Genomic DNA, 14,219 nt, shown 5'->3' on the forward strand with positions numbered 1-14,219 from the left:
AATCACTGGGCATGCTTTAGTGAAACATTTCACTATTAGGATAAGAATTTGTACTGTATCAAGCTGATGAAAGGATATGCTGGCTGTACTTTCAGGAGGGGAGGCTAATATCTTTTTAGATTATGGATTAGCCTATAGAAAAATGTTTACCGTAAATCAAACAGTGAAGGGGAAGATGAATAGGAATCTCACTTACACAACTTAAGTAAAACACAGCTCTCTGAACAGATGAAGACAGGTCTCTTCTGTGTCACAGAATCTATTATTTGGCTTAAAAGGGCTTATTGGGAAATGTTATCATTTTTACTATTTTCTACAGAGAAAATATTTTCCAGTTTTAGATAACTGGACTTTGGAATTATAATCTGTTTTTATGTTAAAAAAGAAAAAACCATTTAAGTGGAAAATGTTGAAGGCCCACTGAACTCGATGTTGTATTTACATATCCCTATCTGTATAAAATAATGATTATGAATGTTTGTTTAAAAGGGAGAAGTGCAAATGTGAATTCAACAAGAAGTTGTAGCTTTTCAACACTGTACACAAACTCCTTTGTTACAAATAAATATTTCTGCTTCTGAAAAAAGAAGATCGAACTTCTCTTGGAGGGTTGTGGGAGGAAGCAGAGCGGGCACTGGGGGGCTGCTGGTGGCGGGGCTGAAGAAGAGGGGACGATGGGGGTAGCAGAGAGAAGACTAAGAAGTGTTTTCCCAGGGTCAGGCACGGTGCAGACTCCATGATCCGTATCATTAATAGCTGTCAGAACCAACCAGGCAAGAGTCAGAGTCGAGAGGCTAGAGTATGAGATGAGATAGGCGCTCCTTGCCTTCAGGTCCTCGTTAATAGCTGACTTGTCCATTAATGGTTTACTCGGTGCTTTTACATTCCAAATGCATATGACCGTCACACAGCCCTACCCATGCAAAGAGGCAAAAGTGGGCATCATGTTGGACTGCCCCCAGGTAAGAGGCAAGATGAGAGTGATTTCCAGGGGTAACCAAAGGCACTGGTGGGCAAGGTCTTGACTCTGTTTTTGTTTTTGAGACAGGCTTTCTCTGGCCCTGGCTGTCCTGGAACTCACTCTGTAGACCAGGCTGGCCTCAAACTCAGAGAGATCCATCTACCTCTGCCTCCTGAGCACTAAGATTAAAGGTGTGCCACCCCTGCCCAGCGAGGTCTTGACTCTCGATCATACGCTTCTCATGAATTCACACTGACTGCCTGGCTCTGGTTGAGAAGCTATCTACATACAAGGAGGTCTAGCGCACAGTGGCTTGGTGGACTCTGCGATGGGGTACAAGAGAAGAGCGGGTCAGAGAAAGGATGGGGCGCTCCAGGTGCTCGGGTCAGGTCAACTTCAGCCTTTATCCAGGATCCCAAGCATATACGGTTTCCTGTACGGCCCTCTGTCTTTGGAACTGTATGCCTAGCTCGCCCTGCACCTCAGGCCGCCATTACACTCTAATGGTGACGGGATTCTCCATATGTCTACCAGGTAGCAGGATGGTCCCTCCTCACTCACCTGACACCGTAACCCTGTGCATAATAAACCTCAGAGATGGGGGTGTCTGCACAAGCAGCCTAAAGGGGGAAGTGAAAACCTTGCTTGTCCTCACGCTGAAGTGTGCCCACAGCTGTCCGGCCCAAAGCTCACCTGACTCGGGTAGCGTCTCCTTCGTAGTTCAGGCTCCGATGGAACTCTCTGGATATAGCCCAGGCTGACCTCAAACCTGTGATCCTCCTGCCTCAGCCTCTGAGTACTTGGGACTACAGCCATGCATGTACCGTTTCTGCTGACTTCAGGGTTCACTTTTTATACTACGACACCATTTTACTTTTATCTTCTGGTCATAATATCTATTTGTTGAGGCTGAGTCTCACTCTGGAGCCCAGGCTTCCTCATACGTCTGCCTCCCAAGTGCTAGGTTACAGGTGTGCAACACCACACCTGCCCTCCACATCTGCTCGAACACTCAAATCCGACTCTCCTCTTCAATTATTTGAGAATTCCTGTCCTAGAAGGAAGGCTTACCTGTACTAATCTGAATGCCTGTGTCTCCCTGCGTCCCTCATCCCACTCTGAGAAACAGGCTACAGATACTTTGGTCCAAGCCCAGCCTGATGGTTCACACCTGCAATCCCAGCACCTGGGAAGTAGAAGCAGGAGGATTAAAAGTTCAAGGTCATCCTTGACTATGTAGAGAGTTCGAGGCCAGCCTGGGCTGCATGAGAACCTGTTGCAGAAAGAAAGAGGGAGAGACAGAGGAGCTGGGGGCAGAGGAAGAAAGACCGTAACAAAGAAAAAAACAAACGTCAGGCCTCGGCAGCTGCAATTCCCCCGCGTCTCAACGGTCCCCACATGCCTCAGGCTGAATGACAGCCCAAGAGTATGTGTAAAATTTTGTGTACACTACCTCTCAGAAACATATTATACTGAAAGTTGGTCATGTGCACAAGGATGTTCTGAAAAGAACATTTGGATACAAAGCAAGGATGTTCAGGAAATGGTCCTACGTGGCTCCAGGCACACAGAAGTTCACATTTTAAAAGAAATCCCCAGTGCAGCTGGGGAAGGTAAAATCAAACAAAGGCAGAAACCATCTAATTTTACCAAAGTCGCCCTGAGTCGGGAGGGTGAATGACTGGGTTAAGGTCACCACCAGTTTATGGAAAATTTGAGAGAAGAGCCCATAGCCCAGTCTGTTTACCGTGTGATGTATAGAGCTTTGCAAGAGTTAATGCTAATACTGTAAATAAATATTTACATTTCTGAAGGAAAAAATGTCAATGATAGGCCCTGGGATGGAAAAAGTAAAGGCTGGAGTTAAATGGAGACCAAGCCAGTCCAGGCCACGGGGATAAACAGTCCCCTGAAGTGGTGGGGACGCGTAAATACAGGGCGGGACATTTAAATGGAACCAGTTGGAGCACTGTAAACTGGGACCTCTCCGCCGGGGCCCCTCTTCCACACAGAACCGCACGTCAAAACTATTTGCTTTAGTCTCTTGACAAATGTGTTTCTTTCCACAGGCCCCCCAAGGTTACGAGAAAGGCTGAGGAAATCTGGGGATGGCCTGGAGGGGGTCCCTAAGAGGGTAACCGTGACAGGGCCTGGGGAGGGGGCTCAGGGCTGGGGACAAAGAAGGTTCTGGAAGTGGCGGTGACTACCTGACTTCACCATCATTGGAGAGGCTTTGCTGTCCCTACCCCAGGGCCTTGCCTCTAGCAGGCTTCCCAGCCCCCTCACCCTGTGGACGTGGCTTACCAGCCTCAGTTTCTCGGAAACCCCGGGGCCTGCTGCTGGATTTCCCACGCCGCCCCTTCTCTCTAGGGCAGTTATTAAACTTGCAGCCACAGGTTTGATCCTACGATGAACCTTTATTGAAATGGGGGTTCGCGGGGGGTGGGGTGGCGGGGGGGGGGGGCGCAGAGGGCCCTGCGACACTGGGGTCCCCTCGACCGGAAGGGGGCAGCAGAGGGCAGCGAGAATGTCACCCGAGAACTTGAGACCTGCCTCCCTCCCTCCCGCCCTGCCGTCCCTCTCCCTTCCTCCCCCTCCCCTCTCCCCAGTGACTCAGGCTCGGCAGCAGCCACAAACACCAACTTGAGAAGTTCTCTTAGCTGTGTCCCCAAAACAATTGCTCCTTGTGCCTGGGACACGGGCGCGAGTTACACACTTAAGCTGTTCCCAAAGAACCATATTCAGTTGGTTCTCAACTCTGGGGAAAGCTGGCAGCCTCTTTGTGGGTTTAAAAAAAAAATGAGTTGGAGGGACAATTAAACCTTTATGGGCCCCAGAACGTACCTATATGCAGACATAAATAATGCCTCATTTCTGCTTTCTGGCAACGGAGAGATTTTTTTTTTCCTCTCTGCCTTGGCCGGGCAACGCTGAGCTCAGGTCCCAGGAACCCGTTTTGATTAGGGCGGATGACAGGGGTCAGCAGGAGTCGTGACTCTGACCCTAAATATGACACCAGCCCCTTCTCATAAAATGGACACATCGCAGGCCTCGGGCCTAACTGGCCTTAAATAAATCACTTAGAAAACTGCCAAAGCCTTTCCAGAAAGCCACCAGGATTTTAGACCAAGAAAACGCGTTTTGTTTTTGTTTTTCCTTGTGTTACTTCGGGCCCAAATGGTCCATTTGTCAAGAACCCTGACTGCTCTCAACACAGTACAATGCATTCATATACTTCCAACTCGGTGTCCTTGAATGGTCCACGGGATTTCATTTTAATCCAATAATATCATTAAATGCTCCAGGGGGCTCCCTTCTTGAAGGGAGATTTGAGCAAACCCTTTGTTGAGCGAGGCGGTCTTTTGTAAGGCAAATGACCAGCCACCAACTTTGTTTTCGAAATCTTTGGATTTCACATAAGCCATTTCCTTAAATGAGGGCCCCCTTGAGGTGGGGGCCTGTGTTTTATTTTTCCCGACTTGGGTGAAGGCCAGCAGTCACTGGACACCCAGGACTGGACAGGCATGAAGGCATCACAAGCCGGCTGGAGAAATAAATCAGTTTCAATCAGTCATGTCCTCTGTAATTATCTGTGCTGAGAGCGGAGGATAATGGCCCTGACAAAGGACGAGGCGTTCGAGGGCCAGTCTATTTGAAGTTGATCTCAAAAGAAATGTCTGAGACGTTTCGGGGGACATGGCTGTAGGGGTTCTTAATTGTGGTAGAGTAGTGTAATATTTATCACTTTACCCGTTCCTACATGGACAATTCAGGGACGTTAAATAAATTAAAATTACAATGTTGGGTAACATCATTACTTATCTATACCCAAGCCTTTCTCATCCTCAACAAAAGCTCTGTGCCCTCTGGACAATGCCTCCCCATCCGGCGCTCCTCCCAACCAGGCAGTCTCTTCTGCTTTCATCCGTAATAGGAGAGAAGTCTCATACACCAGTGTCTCTTTGGGCCCTTTCCCTCCCACAAGAGAATGGGGGAGTTGAGTGAGAGCCCTCTCTCCCTCCCTCTCCTCTCTCTCCTCTCTCTGTCTCTCTTCTCTCTCTGTCTCTGTCTCTCTCTGTCTCTCTGTCTCTGACACACACACACACACACACACACACACACACACACACACACACACACCAGCTTTTCTTTCTCCCTTCTGGATTCTGCCCAGTGCCCCTCCCCGTTCCCGTCCGGCAGTACAGGACAGTCTGCTGATGTGCTGATGAAGCAAGCCTGTGCTCACTGGGCATGGCTGGAGAGAGAGGTTTAACCTTGCTGAGGGTCTGCAGCCCTCAGAACAAAAGGAGGTCACTGCGCTGAGTCTCTGCTGCTAGCTGAGGAATGGCAAGAATTTTCTGACCCTGATGGTCCGAGGAAGCAAGAACAGGGTGGGCTGGAGGCTGAGCTGGTGGTCCAAGGCCACATGTAGCTCCCATGTTCTTGCAGTTATATTGTGATTTACGGGGCTAAGAGGTGGGGACACAGGAAGAGACATGGAGGCCTCCCCGGGCACCCTCGAACGAACTCCATGCTATGGAATTTCCCCTTTGAGTTGCTAAGGACCAGCCTGGGCTACGTTGAGAGATCTGGCCGAACAGCCTGGAGTACACAGCAAGGCCCTGTCTCAACAACTCCCTCGAAAGGTGTAGGTGTGTGTGTGTGTGTGTGTGTGTGTGTGTGTGTGTGTCCTGAGTGCAGACCCCAGCACCCACATAAAAGTCAAGCGTGACTGTGAGTCTGCAGTACCGGCCCTGTAGAGGCAGGGACTGGAGGACCCTTGGAGTTCACTAACCAAACCAAGGCCTCAGAGGTCAGTAAACATTTTGTCTCAAACAGCAACCGATGAGCAAGGAGAAGATGCCGGAAGTCGACCTCTAGCCGCCAAGTATGTGGACTTGTGCGCACCTCCACACACACATGAATACACAAACGTACACACACGAGTACAAAGGAGGGCTGAGGGAGGGGGCGTGGGGGGTGGTGGCAAAGGCTGGGAATGTAGCCCAAGCCTACGGTGCTGGGCTAACAAGCCAGGCCCCAGGCTCACTCTCAGCCCAGTCACAAATCAAATAAAAAACCACAGCTGAGCCACCTCTGACTCCTGCAGGACCTCCATTTCTTGTACCCACTGGTGCCAACAGAGGCGCCGAGGAGGACCCTTGGTCTCCAGCTTGAGTTTTACTCAACATTTGGACTCTCTCAGCCGTCGGCCTCCTACCCCACCCTCGCCTCAGTCTAAGGGAGGCCTCTTCTCTGAAGAACTGTTTAGGGCTTCCTACAGACCCCTCCCCAGCTCCGGCACTGCCAGCCTGCCCCCAGGGAGGCCACAGGTCAGAGACAGCAAGCCCTGGATTTCAGAATGGGGGTGCCTTGACAGAAGCCTGGATTTCTGCTGGGCAAGACCACATGATGTGCCCCCCCAACTCTGAGAATTTTGGGGGAGAAGAGGGGAAGTGGGGCTCTCTGGCATCTGGGATTCTTTTTAAGATGGGGTGTGTGTGTCTGTGTCTGTGTGAGTGTGCAAGGAGACCAGAAGAGGGTGTCGGGTTACAGGGACTTCCCTCCTCCCCTCCCTCCTCCCCTCCCTCCTCCCCTCCCTCCTCCCCTCCCTCCTCCCCTCCCTCCTCCCCTCCTTCCTCCCCTCCCTCCTCCTTTCTTCAATGTGCAGGTGTTGGTCCCTCTATAATAAGGTTCTTTAGGGTTGGAACCAGTGCTTGCACTCAGCGCTTCCGGGAGTTGCTAAGGGGTTACCAGCTGCCTCAAACCCATGTGTAAGTTTATTAAGGGTAAGTTAAGTTAATTTATTCCAGCTACAGGGGCTGGAGAGATGGCTCAGCGGTTAAGAGCACTGGCTGTTCTTCCAGAGGTCCTGAGTTCAATTCCCAGCAACCACATGGTGGCTCACAACCATCTGTAATGAGATCTGGTGCACTCTTCTGGCCTGCAGGGATATGTGCAGACAGAACACTGTATACATAATAAATAAATAAATCTTTAAAAAAAAAAAAAGAGAGAGAGATTCCAGCTACACTAAATTGTGGACCCTGAGCACATGACACAGGTTGGGTGAATGAGGCACGGAAGAAGCCCAATGACTGCTTTCTAGTTTTTTGTTGGTTTAAGAGATAGTCTAACTATGTAGCCCAGGTTGGCCTCGAACTCACAGGGATCAGCCTGCCTTTGCCTCCCGTGTGCTGGGATTACAGGTGTGGGCCATCACATAAAGCTGAATTTTGGAAATATTATACTAGGTAACTCTCACCACTGAAACAGTATGTCCATCTTAAACTTGTGATCCTCCTGCCTCAGCCTTCTGAGTAGCTGGGATCCTAAGCCCAAGTCAACAAGTTTTTTTGCTTGTTTGTTTTTAGTTTTGTTTTGTTTTGTTTTTTCCTAATGCTTCCAGGTGAAAGCTTAAGTTATTGGTTTGAGGCTGAATCACTGGTTTTAATTTTCTTTTCTTATTGTTTTTGGCAGGCTCTTTACTGTGCAGCCCTGGCTGTCCTGGATCTCACTCTGTAGACCAGGCTGGCTTCGAACCCCCAGAGACCCACTGGCCTCTGCCTCCCAAGTGCTGGGATTAAAAGTCTGCACTACCACACCTTGTTTCTAGTTTTAATTTTATTTTTCTTTTTGGAGACAGGATCTTTCTATGGCTAGCCTGGAACTTGCTATGTAGACCAGACTGGCCTTGAACTCTGAGATCCAACTACCTCTGCCTTTCTAGTGCTGAGATTAAAGGTGAGTGCTGCTGTGCCTGGCTCTAATTTTAATTTTTAACTTGACCTAGAGTCACTTAGGAAAAGTCTCAACGAGGGAACATCTAGATCAGCTTGGCCTGTGACTATGTCTATGGAGGATTGCCTTGACTGGTGTGGGAGGACCTAGTCCACGGTGGGCGGCACAATTCCCTAGGCTTGGGATCCTAAGCTGTATAAGAGTGGAGAGAGCTGAGTACCGGAAGCACAGGTGTGCTCGTTTCTCTCTGTGCTTGTCCGTGGCGATGATGTGATGGGTTAAGTCCCACCACTTTGACTGGCCTGGGAGATGGATGGTACGTGACTTGGAACTGTGAGCTAAAATCAACCTTTCTCCCTCAGCCGCTTTCTGTCAGAATGCTTTTATCACAGCAGAAATGAGACTTAAAACAGAAACCTCCCCGGACTGGTTTGGTGACGCCAACACATCTTCATGTTCGGGTTCCAATCCCACTCAAAATGCATTTGCGTTCTCTTTGTGTTCTCCTTCGACCCATAGTTATTTAGAAGCAAAGTTCCGAATATTTGGGGATTTTTCCAAGGATCTTTATTATTAGCTTCTAATTTAATTCCATTGTGGTGAGAAAACATTTTTTTTTTATTGCTTGAATCTTTTTAAATATACTGAGACTTGCCTTATTGAAAGAATATGGCCTATTTTGGTAACTGTTCTCTGGGAGTCTGAAAAGTATTTGTGTTCTGCTGCTGTTGGATGGGACAACCCAGGAGGTCACACAGGTCAGGTTGATGGTGTTGCTCACGTCTTCCAGAGCCTTCTTTATTTTCCACATAAGTAATTACGGAATATTGAGCCATTTGCCGTGATTGTTATATTTGTAGTTCCGCCCATTTTTGCCTTATCTACTTTCATGTTCTGTTATTAGGTGCATACACATTTAGACTTTCATGAACTGAGGCTGGGGATGTGGCCCAGTAGGCAGACGCTTGTCAAGCATGCACAAAGCCACAGGTTTGATCCCCGGCCCCACTCAAACAGGGCATGATAGTGACGCCTGTGATCCCAGCACTTGGGAGGTGAGCACAGCATGGGATGATCAGAAGTTCGAGGTCATGCCTACCTACAGACTGAGTTGGAATCCAGACTGGCTACATGAAGCCCGTCTCAGAAACAAGGAAGCAAGCACAGAACAAAATAATTCTAGTGGGTTGACCATCATTATTAAAGGTTTTTGTTGTTATTGTTGTTCTTTTTGTTTTGCTTTTCCTAGACAAGGTTTCTCTGTGTAATCCTGGCTGTCCTGGAACTCACTCTGTAGGTCAGGCTGGCCTCCAATTCAGAGATCTGCCTGCCTCTGCCTTCCAAGTATTTTCTTAACATACAACAACATTCTTTGCTCTGAAATCTTTGATTTTTGTTTGTTTTTGTTTGTTTTTTTTCGAGACAGGGTTTCTCTGTGTAGCTTTGGTGCCTGTTCTGGATCTTGCTCTGTAGGCCAGGCTGGCCTGGAACTCACAGAGATCCACCTGCCTCTGCCTCCCGAGTGCTGGGATTAAAGGCATGCGCTACTACCACCCGGCGAAATCTTTGATATTAATAAAGTCACTTCTGTATTTCTCCCATCCAAGTACTAACAAAGCATGCCCCTGCTTAATTTCTCAGGTGAGATGGGGTCACAGGAACTCAAGATGCTGCGGTCACCAGCTCCGTCCTGTGATGCGGATTGCCATGGTGAATCTCTATTTTTCAATTTTTAAAAAGTGTATTACATTTTTATTATATTTGTTAGGGAGGTGGTGGGCGGCACACAGGCCACAGCACACACGTCACAGCACTCGAGGGGAGATAGAAGGACATGTAGGAGCTGGTTCTCTCCTTCCCTTGTGTGGGTCCTGGGATGAACTCATAACTGGGCTGGTGACCTTTACCCCTGAGCCCTCCCCAGCCCTAGCCTTAGATTTTATCTTATCTGTGTCTTGCTCTTTAACTCGTCCTTTGGTCTTTTTCATTCAACCTGAAACTTGTGGGGTCTCACGATCCAGAACTCACCACGTGGGCTGGGCTGGGCTGGCCGACCAAGGATCCCCAGGGATCTGGCAGCCTCCACCTCCCCTCCCTGGTGCTGGGATTATGACCCCTCACTGACCAAGCATCTCCCGTCATTCCTCACGCTGTGTAAAGCACGGGACTGAGCCCTTTGCCGCCTTTTCCACCAGGGGTTCTCACTGCACAGGCCGGCCTCCCCAACAGCCCGGCCACACGCATGTGCTGCTGTGCCTGGCATGACTATTAACCCTCAGTGTTATCATCTGCAGACTAAGGCAGAGTCTACCTGCCATTTCTTCTTTGCTCATTTCCATGATTCCATTTTGTCCTCTGTCTTGGTTACTATTATTTTTGTTCTGGGTTGGGGATTTAGTGTTCTGCTATTTTAGTGGCTTTTTACAGGGTTTAATCACATATATTTATATTTATATTTATATTTATATTTATATTTATATTTATATTTATATTTATATGGTGCATATATATAGCCCTGGCTGTCTTGGAACTTATTTTATAGACCAGGTTGGCCTCAAAGTCACAGACTTCCACCTGCCTCTGCCTCCCGAGTGCTGGGATTAAAGGTGTGCACCAAGATACCCAAACTCTTTTTATAATTTATTCTTATTTTATGTGCACTGGTGTTTGCCTGCAGGTATGTCTCTATGAGGGAGTCAGATCCCCTGGAACAGGAGTTACATATAGCTATAAGCTGCCATGTGATGGGAATTGAACCAGGGACTTCTGGAAGAGCAGCCAGTGCTCTTAACTGCTGAGCCATCTCTCCAGCCCCCCAATCCCTTTAAAAAATACGAGTTTTTATTTTTCATTTATGTACATATGTGTATGTGTATATGAGTGCAGGTATCCAAGGAGGCCAGAAGAGGGCGTCAGATTCCTCTGGGGCTGGAGTTATAGTCATTTGTAAGCTGCTCAACTTGGTTTCTGGGAACCACACTTGGTCCTCTGTAAGAGCAGCAAGCACTCTTTCCAGACTCCATATCTACGTATCTACATATATAATTATTGACATATAAAATGATGTATATATATAATATATATATATATCTTATCACCATTGCCTCCCCCATTTCACATACAAGAATCTTCCTACAATATGAATTCATTTCTCCTCCTGACCTTTTGGCTTTTACTGTTATACGTTTTACATATACATATTTTAAAACCACACAATACAACATGAATTTTTGGTTTAAGTAGTCAATTATCTTTGAAAAAGATATAAACCGTTGCTTCAAATCCCGTGGTTTTGCCCTGTTCTTCTGAGCAGAGCCGCAGTCCATCTGGCATCGTTTGCCTCTGTCTGGGGGATTTTAACAATTTTCTACAATGCAATTCTGCTGCTGACAGATTCCTCCAGCTTTTGTATGTCTGAAAAGGTCGCTATTATACTTTTATTCTTAAAGATTTCTTTCTTACATTTTTATTTATTTTGCATATGTGTGCAGCAAACATGTACATGCTCACTGGCCTCTGTGTGTGTGCGTGTGCATGTGTGTACATGTGTGTATATACATGTATGTGTGTGTACGTGTGTGCATGTGTGTGTGTATGTGTGTAGGTCAGAGGACAGCTTGTAGGAGTCCTCTGTCCCTCTATCATGTGGGTCCTGGGGATTGAGCTCAGGTTGTCAAGCTTGGCAGCAAGCTCCCTTACCCAATGAGCCATCCCATAGCCCACGTGATGTTTTACTGGATTTAGGTTTACAATTCATTACTGGGTATGGTGGCACACAGCAGTTAATAGATTGGAGGCCAAGGCAAGGTTTGGAGTTCAAAACAGGCTGGAGTGATGCTAGGACATGTGTTATTTTCCACCTCTCAGCAAGTTTTTTCCATCGCTGGTAAATTCTAGAAAACAATGGTTTCTTTATTCCTACCCTTCTTCCTTTCGTTCCTCCATCATATCCTCTTTTCTTTTTAAAAACATAACCTTATTTTTTTATTATGTGTATATGTTAATTTGTCTAGAGGAGCTCTACATCAGTGCAGTGCCCACAGAGGCCAGAAGAGGGTCAGATCCCCAGGAACTGGAGTTAAAGACAACAGTTGTGAACAGTTGTGGGTGCTGGGATCCCAAGCCCTGTCCTCTGGAAGAGCAGCCAGTGCTCTTAACCACTGAGCTTCCCCTTTGTCTTCTTCCTCCCCCCTCCCTCCCCCCTCCCTCTCACTCACCAGACAGGAGACTAAATATAGTCACCCCTGTGCCACTTTAGCTGGAAGCAAAAAAATTCTTGTTTCTTTTCAAATTCTTTCTTATCTTTTGTAGAAACTACAGCAAAGCCAGGCCCATGGCTGGCGCACTTGCTGAATGTCTCTTGAATTGATTTATCTTTGCAAGTGGTATGCTATTCAAGCAAAAGTTTCTTCAGAAATTCCATTTTAGATGGATGACTAGGGCCATTCCCCCCCCCCCCCCCCCCTTAGACAGAGTTTCTCTGTGTAGGCCTGACTGTCCTGGAACTCTCTCTGTGTAGACCAGCCTGGCCTCGAACTCTGAGATCTGCCTGCCTCTGCCTACTCCCGAGTACTGGGAGTAAAGGCGTGTCACTGCTGCCCAGCAAGGATAATTTTTTAAAAGTTAACAATAAATTCTTATATTTCTGTGGCAAGCACACACCCCGGTTATGGGGGAGGAATAATCATTCTTGATTTGGACTTGGTATAACATTCATTTATTCACACAATAAGATTACAAGCAATATTTATCCCATCTTCCAAGTGGAAGTGAGAATACCTCTCCAGGCATACAGGTCTGGACTCGCCATGTCTGTTCCTCTGGATCTCGGGTCAGCCTTCCTGTGGTCAACCTTATCTGTGCTGAGGACAGGATTTTTTTTTTTTTTCTTTTGAGACAGAGTTCTAGTGTAGCCCAGACTGGCCACAAACTTGGCATATAGCTAAAGATGGCCTTGAATTCCTAATGCCCCTGCCTCTACTTCCAAAGTGCGGGAACTACAGGTGTGAGCCATCAACCCCCACCCCCCACCTGTTTTGCGAGGTGCTCGGGGAGAAGTCAGGGTCTGGTGCATGCTGGTGTCCTAGCTGGCTTCTCTGCTGCTGTGACGAAACACTGGGGAAAGCAGTCAACTTAGGAGAAAGCATTCATTTCATCTTCTAGCTCCCAGGTTGCAATCTATCACTGAGGGAAGTGAGGACGGGAACTGAAGCAGGAACCACGGAGGAGCACAGCCTGCTGGTTTGCCCTGCCAACGCTCTTATACAGCTTAGGTCAGGGATTGTAGCGCCCATGACAGCCTGGGTCCTCCTACAATCCATCAGCAGCTGAGAGAATGCCCCACTGAGATGCTCAGTGTTGAGAACAGTTACTGCTACTTTGGGCAGCTCCTAACCACCTGTAACTCTAGTTCTGGGGGATTTGACGCCCTCTTCTGGCCTCTGCAGGCATTCTCATGGTACACAGACATGCATGCAGGCAAAACACTTGTACATAATTAAAAAAAATTATTTAAAGAAAAGCATCCAGGCGGTAGTGGTGCACGCCTTTAATCCCAGCATTCGGGAGGCAGAGGCAGACAATCTCAGTGAGTTTGAGGCCAGCCTGGTCTACAAAGAGAGTTTCAGGACAGCCAGGACTACACAGAGAAATCGTGTCTCAAAAAATTAAAAAATAAAAAAATAAATAAATGAGAGAGAGAGGAAGAGAAGCAAAGAAAACATCCCCATAGATGAATCTGCCAGAGGTAGTTCCTCAACTAGGGTTCCTTTTCCCAGGTATCCCTGGCTTGTGTCAAGTTGACAAAAACTGACCAGCACTTGGCTAATTCTCCACCTCCAGCTGAGCCACATCCCCAGCCCTTCACTATCTTCCGACTTAACAGAAAGGCCAGGCATAGCCTGCCACACCCAGAGAAGAAACCACATTGAGTGTCATCCCCAGCTCAGTACGTATTCAAAGAATGGCTTAGGAGCCATTGGGGGAGATGGCTGAGTCCGGAAAGTGCCTGCTGCAGAAGCAGGGGACCCCAGGTTCAGATCTCCAGCACCCACAGGAGACAGGTGTGGTGGTGCACCCCTGTAACCCCGGCACTGGTGGGGTGGGGCAGGAAGGAGATGGGCGGATCCCCAGAGTCACTGGTCGGCCGCTCTCTATAGTCCTGTGCTCCGCGCTTGTTCAGTGAGCTCTCTACTCAAAACAACTCCTCTCTCTCCAAGAAAGGGCAGCCCTGACTTGTGAGCCTTGACAAGGTCGGGCTGCTTCTTCATGTGAAGGCCGCAGACTCTGTTGACATCCTCCTCCATCTTATAGCATCCTGAGGCCTTTCTTAAGCTCCCTGACCCCCATCTGATGGACAGTCGTGCATGTCCTTTTGAGGTCTGTGAGGAACGTGACATGGGCTTTACTCTGGAAAGGGCCAGCGGAAGGGACCCTGAGAGTCCACTTCCAAGCCAGGGGCAGTTACAGGGCAGAAAAGGGGGAGGAAGAGGGGAGGGAAAGTCTCCCTTTTTGGTGG

Source organism: Peromyscus eremicus, chromosome 16_21, assembly GCF_949786415.1.
Source record: "Peromyscus eremicus chromosome 16_21, PerEre_H2_v1, whole genome shotgun sequence".
In the NCBI taxonomy this organism is placed as follows: domain Eukaryota; kingdom Metazoa; phylum Chordata; class Mammalia; order Rodentia; family Cricetidae; genus Peromyscus; species Peromyscus eremicus.